General features: G+C 39.7%; 1 long non-coding RNA gene across 1 annotated transcript; it reads right to left on the bottom strand.

Annotated features, from left to right (window-relative positions):
- Positions 1-8463: 8463 nt before the first annotated feature.
- On the bottom strand, positions 8464-9181 carry LOC132151319 (uncharacterized). The gene is made up of 3 exons (XR_009436376.1): positions 9071-9181; positions 8626-8774; positions 8464-8522 (listed from the first exon to the last, which is right to left on the bottom strand). It is a non-coding gene; the product is annotated as an uncharacterized LOC132151319 (long non-coding RNA).
- Positions 9182-9431: the final 250 nt, after the last annotated feature.

Below are 9431 nucleotides of genomic sequence, written 5' to 3'. Positions count from 1 at the left end.
GACTTGAGTCAAGGCTGATGAAATATATGTATTTATACACACACACATACAGTACATTACATACATTTTATCTATCTAAATAAAAATAGGCTCAGTATATAAGACCCAAAGTAACTAGTAACTAACTACTTGAGTAGATTTTTTATCCGATACTTTTTTACTCTTAGTCAAGTAACTATTCAGACTAGTACTTTTACTTTTACTTGAGTAAATATTTCTATAAGTACTTTTACTTTTACTTGAGTACAGTTTTTGGGTACTCTACCCACCTCTGCCGACGAGTGGAACACACCAAATAAACTAGCCTGACCGTCGCTTGGTGGCAGCTCGGCTTAAAATTGAGCATGCATATTATAAAATGATTGAATGTGTGGAATCTATAATGTACATTTGGGGGGATAAATGAGGTCCTTTGTACAGTAGATGATGATGATTGTAGACCAAACATTTCTTATTTTAATATTACTTATATTTATTTGTGAAGTTTTAGTGCATGATGAAGTTTTACTGCATGAGTTAAAGTCTGCATGAACATGTACAGTAGGATCATACGACAGACACAGGGAGAGGAGCTAATTTTGACCATACCAGAATGTGTACATGAAGGAACGTGTGTACATGTAATGTGTTCCACTGATGCATAGGGTGGCTTCTTCTTTCCACCAATGTATGTATGTATAAATATACCAACTGATGTAAGCATGAAGTATACATTCTATTTTGAACAAACAAACAAACATGTTTCTGTACCTTGTAAGGAACTTGGTCAGTGGTATATAAGCTATGGTCACTGTTAAAGCCTCAGAGAAACTGAGATTCGGAGAAAAGAACATACAGCTGGCAAAGACAACGAGTTTCTCTCCTATGCCTGATACATATGACAATAAAGATTTTTGACAAGGCAACTGGTATTCGGCCCTGTGATTGAATTGTAAGGGGACAAAGACTGATTTTAGATCAACAATGATGATGAGGATGATTATGATGATGATGATTTAATGCTTGCTTTTAAAAATGTTTTTATTAGAATTATTTATTATTTTTGTTTTGAGATTTTAATAAAAGTATATTTAAATAAAAAAAATTCTCTCTCTCTCTCTCTCTCTCTCTCTCTCTCTCTCTCTCTCAAACACACACACACACACACACACACACACACACACACACACACACACACACACACACAGAATGTATTTGCATCACTGCTTGTGTTCAAACAAAATCAGAGGGCTCACACTCACACATTGAATGCCTCTTTGTAACTAGTTTTATTTGCTTTTGCAGCTCTTTCATTAATTTTATTAGATCCCACCCAAGGGGGTCAAGCTATGGTCTTGTTCAACTATGCTGGTCAGTGCCATAATTACACATTCTGTGGGGAAAATCTTCATTCTCCATTAAAGGAATAGTTCACCCATAAATGAAAATTTGCTGAAGGTTTACTCACCCTCTGGCCAGATAAATTTAGCATTACATCGCTAATTCACCAATGGATCCTCTGCAGTGAATTGGTGCTGTCAGAATAAGAGTTAAAGAAGCTGATAAAAAAATAGCTCAATAATTCACAAATACTCAATTCTGGTACATAATTGAATGTCTTGTGAAGTGAAGACTGCATGTATGTAACAAACAAATTAATCAAGATGTTTCAAACTTCAAACCATTGCTTCCAGCTAAAATAGTCCTCCATCCATAATACTGCTTTCTTCACTGAAAAAGTTATTTCGACTGAATCTGGGGAGAAATATGCATAGATAAAACACAAAAAAAGTCTAAAACGGCTCTAAATAAATACAGGTGCTTCTCAATAAATTAGAATGTCGAGGAAAAGTTCATTAACCCTTTCATGCATGAATTATGATAACCTCAGTTAAGATTTTTTTCCTATGTGTTTTTATTGCTCTTAGGGCATGAAAAACAAGAATTGATTTTTATTTATTTATTTTTTTACAAATTTTTCAAAGAGATCTTCAGATGTCCACTTGAGTGGACAGCATGCGGTTGGTTTAAACTGAAGATATACTGTATTAAATATAAGACAATAATCAAACAGATAAAGTATGTGAATTTAACAAACTAATCAATGCAATTATATCAAATAATGTGAAAACTATAAAATATATGCAAAAAATATAAATGCAAAATATTGCAATGGCTTCATACAACTTCATACAAGTTGCACTTCGCGTATCTATGATATCAGAACATGAGGACGTGATTCCATCAGAATTTTCTACAGCCTGTCAAGGTACAACTGTGGAAACCACTCAGATGCTCCCTCCAGTGCACCAGAGTATGGAGATTAACCCTTATTAGCTGATAATTATGATTATGTTCAAGATGGAAATGCACATTTCTATCATAGCCCTCCTCTGAGAAAACCTAGCGATACGTTTTTTCAATCTCATCTGAAATTATCAGTGTTGGGGGTAACGCATTACAAGTAACATGCATAACCCATTCAGATTACTTTTTTGATGTTACAAATAAAGTAATGTGTTACAAGTAACATGCATTACCTAATCAGATAACTTTTTGATCTAACAAGTAATTAACTACTAGTAATGTGCATTACCTAATCAGATTACTTTTTGATGTAACGACTAAAGAAACGCATTACAAGTAACATGCATTACGTAATCAGATTACTTTTTGATGTTATGAGTAAAAAAACGCATTACAGTAACGCACATTACATAATCAGATTACTTTTTGATGTTATGAGAAAGGAAACGCATTACAAGTAACATGCATTATGTAATCAGATTACTTTTTGATGTTATGAGTAAAGAAACGCATTAAAAGTAACATGCATTACGTAATCAGATTACTTTTTGATCTAACAAGTAAAGTAATGCATTACAAGTGTCATACATTATGTAATCACATGACTTTTTTCGATGTCAATGAAAATTACATTCTAATAATACAAATACATTTATTTACAGTAGAAAAAGTCAATGCATATTAAGTTTTTAAGTTTTAAATTTCAAAAACAATATTCACATTATAATTATGAATTGTAGCTGAAATATAGCCATTGCATGCATGACGTCCACTACAGTGGACATGTGATTAATCAGTTTTCTCTCAATCTAAAATCAAAACTTGGAAAATTTTACTGTGATATGACTCATTAGATATTGCTTTATGCTGCAATATCTTTTTTACCTACATGAGTCTCCTAGGATAGAAGGAATGGGTGGATATTCTGGAGTAACTTGGCATGTCTGACTGACCCTTGGCCATCTTGGTTTGGAGGGGGAAAAAAATCGAAACACAAAGGCTTGCCACTTGGTTGCAATTTATAGGATGATGCACCAGGGTCCAATGAAGAGATTGATGTGCAACTTTGCCATAAAAACCCGTGCAAATTCAAGAAAATGCTTTTTTAATAGCTGTCCACTGTAGTGACCACTATGCGTGAAAGGGTTAATTTCAGTAATTCAACTCAAATTGTGAAACTCATGTATTAAATAAATTCAGTGCACACAGACTGAAAAAGTTTAAGTCTTTGGTTCTTTTAATTGTGATGATTTTGGGTCACATTTAACAAAACCCCACAAATTCACTATCTCAACAAATTAGAATAATTCGAATAGATGTAGCAGGGCTCTCTCTCTCTCACACACACACACACACACACACACACTGTAATTTGCTGTTATACTCCATATAACATCATATACAAGCCATAAGCTCAGCTTTTTTTTTCAATGCATTTTCCCAAAATATCTGTCAAAATAAGATTTGTCACCAAAAACCATTCCATTTGCTCAAACACAGAGAAAGTTGTGGGCAAAATAAGACTCAACTTTACCCCTTAGTGGACGAAAACGTCCCCAACAACGCATAAGGGTTAAAGTCCTATATAAATAAAGGTGACTTGACTCCATTGGGTGGTCCAGAAACAGAGCGTTGCCACCTCATCGAGACCAGAGGCCAAAGCAACGCTCTGGGCCAGGGACTTCCCAGCCTTAGCCGGATCTGAGGGCCGTACTTCAGGCTAGGAGGTCCTCTGCCAAGAAATCTTGACGTGTGTTGGTCAGGACTACAGAGGGTGGCCCCTACTGGGGTAGAGCGGTGTATAAACACATTATACAGTACCCGTCTCTCCTCAGTGCCCTCGGGAAGTCGATCTGCTAACCCTGCAAGAACTCCAGGGCGCCACGGCTTCCAGCGAATGCTGCTCTCCGTTTATTCCGCCTGCTAGCGAATTGGAGCTGAGAGGCTCGCTACCCCCTTGGGGGTCTCTAAAACAAATCGGTTGCTGGGAATAATGCTGTACTTCAGGCACCGATTTAGCTGCATCAGTTACACCAGAGATCAGTCTCAAAATACTGATTCCCATAGTAGATAGCATCATTTGATCTCCAATTAATCATCATTTGAACGACTGCTAAATATCCCAATGGGTCCTGCTTATGGTAGAAAGGCTATTGCATTCAGTTCGGCTCTTACCGTCGAAATTCAACGGGGTTATTCCGACGTCGGTCGGACGCCAGCAGGCTGTGGTTATGGAACAAGAATTGAATACCCTATTAAAGAAGGAGGCCATCGAGGTGGTCCCTCCTCAAGTCAGGGAATCCGTGTTTTACAGCCGGAAATTCACAAGTTCCAAGGAAGGATGGGGGGCTGCTTCCAACTATAGATCGGCGTCAGTTAGTCAGAAAATGCTCATTATCAAGCATGTTGCATCACAAATCCGGTCTGAGGACTGGTTTGTTTTCATGTTAGATCTCAAGGATGCATACTTTCATATCTCCATCCTTCCACAAAACAGGAAGTTTCTGAGGTTCGCTTTCGGGGGGGAGGCATACTAATACTGAGTACTTCTGTCTGGCCTTGTACTCTCACATGTGCATTTATGATGTGCGTGGATGCTACTCAAATGGCTCCACTATGACTCTGCATACTAAATTGTATCAACGGTTGGTTGATTTTAGCTCAATTAGAGCAGATGGTGGTTCGACATCAAGATGTCATTCTTGCCCACATGCGGGAGCTGGGTTTAAGACTCAATGCCAAGAGAAGTGTAATTTCTCCAGTTCAGAGAACCATCTATCTAGGCGAAGTGTGGGATTTGACCACGATGCAGGCACGTCTGTCTCCTGCTTATATTGAGTCAATCCTCATGTCAGTCAAGAGAGTCAAAGAAGGCCAGTCACTCACCGTAAAACAGTTTCGGAGACTGTTGGGTCTGATGGCAGCTGCGTCCAATGCGATACCAATTGGCCTGCTGTACATGAGACCCCTACAGTAGTGGTTCAAGACCAAGGGATTTTCACCCATGGAGAATCCACTTCGAGCTATCAAGGTCACGTGTTGATGCCTCCATGCCTTAGACATGTGGAAGTAACCATGGTTCTTGAATCAAGGCCCGATGCTGGGAGCTCCTTGTCACTAGTAACGATAGTGATGGACTTTTTCCTCACCAGCTGGGGTGCGGTCATGAGTGGCCACCCTGCCCGTGGTCTGTGGAGCGATCGCCATCTAACATGGCATATCAGTGATACTGGCTATGTATAAGGCATTAAATTATTTCCTCCCAGACCTGAGAGGTCACCATATGTTGGTGCGCACCAACAACACATCAGTGATCACTTATATTAACCACGAAGGAGGTCTGCGTTCACGACCCTTGTACAAGTTGGTGCACCAGATCCTTGTGTGGTCCCAGGAAAACTCCTCTCAACCAGAGCAGTATATAATCCTGGAAATCCTAATGTAGAAGCAGACGTCCTGTCGAGACAGGGGCCGGGGCCCACGGAATGGTTGCTTCACCCCGAGGTGGTGGAGCAGATATGGAGAGTTTTTTGGCAAAAGGCCCAGGTGGACCTTTTTGCAATTTAGGAGACATATAAAGGTCCCATCTGGTTCTCTCTAGTTCATCCAGCTCCTCTGGGACTGGACGCTATGGTACAGATTTGGCAGAGGCTTCGTCTGTGCGTCTTTCCCCCGATTGCTCTGCTCCCGGGAGTTTTGGTGAGAGTACGTGGGATGGGGTTCGGCTATCCTCCCTTGTCCTCGGCTATCCTCCCAGTCCTCCCTTCCGGGAGTCTGACCAGAAGAAGCTAATTGTATATATCCAGCTTGAGCACTTTTAAGCTTCCAGGTCAATGACATCAACTGCCTATGACGTCTAGGCATTCCATTGGGATGACTACACATGTGATTCAGAGCACGGTCATGCAGAGGGTGTTCCCCATAGCTTTTCGACGCAGCATCTCGTTCCCTTTAGGAACCATGGTTACATGCGTAACCGGAGACGTTTCTTTGACAGTGGCCTTCAGCTCATCTGCATTTTTTGGTCCATTTTTTTGGTACATTTTCCTCTTGACAATACACCATAGTTTCTCTATGGGGTTCAAGTCTGTTGAGTTTGCTGGCCAATCAAGCACACCAACACCATGGTCATTTAAACAACTTTTGGTGCTATTTGGTGCTATTTGGTGCTATATTGGTGCAGTGTGGCAGCTTCGAAAAGCTGGTCAGCAGAAGGAAGCATGAAACGGGTGCAGTGACTTTGGTTTTCAAAAAACACAATGGACCAACACCAGCAGATGACAGTGCACCCCAAATCATCACATACTGTTAAAACTTACCACTGGACTTCAAGCTACTTGGTCTATGAGCTTCTCGAACCAATTGCAATGATTGTCTTCTGGACAACTGTCAGATCAGCAGTCTTCCCCATGATTGTGTAGCCAAAGAACCAAACTGAGAGACCATTTTGAAGGCTCAGGAAACCTTTGTAGGTGTTTTGAGTTGATTAGCTGATTAGCTTATCACCATATTCTTATTTGATGAGATGGTGGGGTTTTGTTAAATGTGAGCCAAAATCAACACAATTAAAAGAACCAAATACTTAAACTACTTCAGTCTGTGTGCATTGCATTTATTTAATACACCAGTTTCACGATTTGAGTTGAATTACTGAAATAAATTAACTTTTCCATGACATTCTTATTGAGATGCACCTGTAGATTTCCTGTTAAAGCCTATCTTTCAAGTTGAAGATCCCTGTGAATGAACGTGTAGATAAATAGTGTAGGAATTCGACTTGCGTGAAGAAATTAATCATAAATGTGCATTAAAACAGTTTTTTAAAAGAAATTGTGAGTAAAATTACTTCCGTTGTGAAAAACAAGAAGTGAAGTAGTGAAGAGGTTGCAGTAGGGATAAATGTCAACTCTTACGATGGGCCATTGCCGTATAATTACGAGCCGCCTAGGCGAGAGAGGGGTCAGGCAGAGTTAAGGGGAAGGGTAAATGGACAGAGGAGAGAGATAGAGTTGTGGTGTGAGGAGAATCAGTTGAGAATTGGGCAGGTGTCTTGAATGAATGTTGTAGGATGTAGGCTATAGCTTACATATGTGATGGTCAGCTAGTCTGGATAGGGATAGAAATTCTGTGCATTTGTACACAACACAGTTTATCGTGAAATTTTGTAGAAATTGCTAGCTGATTTTTAATCAGTAACTGCTTTTAGACCTAGGTGTCCGCATGTTCTGCTTCTGCAGATGTCAAGTGTTTGGGCCGTATATCTAAACAACATACCCGGACAGCTGGAATTCCGAACTTAGTCGGCTGTTATACTACTCACCTTAGTATTTCCGATGGACATTATGTAAATGAGCTCACATGTACTGTGGAGTACGTGTATGAAAGTGTTTAGTCTTCCGGCTAGGACGGGAATATGCTGTTCATGTAAATACAGTCATTGTAACAAGGATCTTTTATTGTCATGTGAAGGGATACTGGTTGTAAGGCATGCAGATAAATGCATCTAATTGACAGCCTATACTGTACAGGGGGTGTGTCTTTTTACAGTGCATATTTACCCAAGTTTTAAGAAGTAAGTAGTCTACATGTCGTTTCTTACAAGGTCTTACACCAACCATTAGAGCTACAAGAAGGGGAAGGAGAGTGAGTTTATCTTAGCACATTTGTTTAATAGGTGCTTGTGTGGTTCCATATACTTCCTATAAAAACAACTTTGGTGTTGTGTAGCACAGTAGAATATCAGCCAACAGGACATGCAATATTTACCATTGGAATTGTTTACTTTGAAAACATGGTATGATCAAAATGTAATTATGTCCCAATCTACACCACAGGCAGTTCCGATACACAGCATACAGGCAGGTTGTCCGCTGGGCGTACGGAATAATAGGCAGGAACATTAGGAAAGCCATACCTTCATGTGTTGTGTCAGCAATAAGGAGGCAGTTTGCAGAGGAGGGACAAACATACAAAGGTTTCCAGTGGCCCCGCTTGGAAGATGATTAATAAATCCATAGTGAAACAAACTGTACTGGTAAAATTGATCTTTTATTACATGTTAAAACGTGAGTGTCGTGCGAGATGGAGGCTGACTGCCTCATCCTTGGCAACCTTCTGGACGGAAGAGGTGAGAGGGGGCGGTGCAGCAGAGGACAAGACGGCACTGCTTTCTTGTAGGGCCTGTGGTGACTTGCAATATTCCTCTACCAGAGAGACCATAAGATTTGTTGCGTATCCTTGAGGAGAGAAATGTTTAGAAAACATTTAGTAACATGGATGACTCGCATAAAGATAGATTCACACAAAAAAGATATTGAAAAACTAAGTGAAACTACTAACCGTAAGATGGTTTCTCCTTGATGGGGTGGACTACCCAGCCACCTTTCCGAAACCGTGGGTAGCGAACAGCGTAGCGTACCTCACCCTCACTAGTTCGCGCTACATCTCTGTTGCCATTACTATTGAAATGTAGGGCTGCCAAGAGAAGTCTGTACGAGATAAGTAGATAGAACATTAGGTCTCCAAAGCTAACCCAATGCAGTGAAATGCAACAGAAATATGACATTAATGTTTTCAGTTCAAATGGGTCTAAGACAATGACTCATATTTGCAATTATTTTTTTGCAAACAATATGTAATGCTGTTATCAATCTATAACATTTTGGTCTGCTATACAAGACTGCATTAGTTTTTAGCCATATTCATTCTGTCATAATTTCCTGAAATTGAAAAAAAAAAAAACACTAATTTTATTAGTATCGATACTTTTAAGTGATAACACTACCTGCTGTACATCCCAAGAAAAGAAAAGCCAGTGTGTTTGGGAGCAAAGTGCAGAATAAGGGAATGGTAGGCCTCCAGGGAGAATGTCTGATGTTGAGGTGACAATTGTCGAATATCCTTTACCAGTGCTTTCCTGGCAGCTACACTCTCCAGTTTAGTGGCTGCTGGTGATCCTGAATAAAACGTATTCTGTCATATAATCTCTCGCATTTCATAACACAAGTAATTATTAGTACACATGGGGTTACGTATTGATAAAACCAAACTAAAATTTACAAGCACTGAAAAAGTTTAGCCTCAAAACATTTGACATCTTTTAACATAGGCTATTATGTTGTACCTGGTTCCAGTCTACTTGTTTC

This window comes from Carassius carassius, chromosome 10 (genome assembly GCF_963082965.1).
Source record: "Carassius carassius chromosome 10, fCarCar2.1, whole genome shotgun sequence".
NCBI lineage: Eukaryota > Metazoa > Chordata > Actinopteri > Cypriniformes > Cyprinidae > Carassius > Carassius carassius.
Note: the sequence above shows the minus strand (reverse complement) of the source record. Positions and strands in the feature narration are given on the sequence as shown.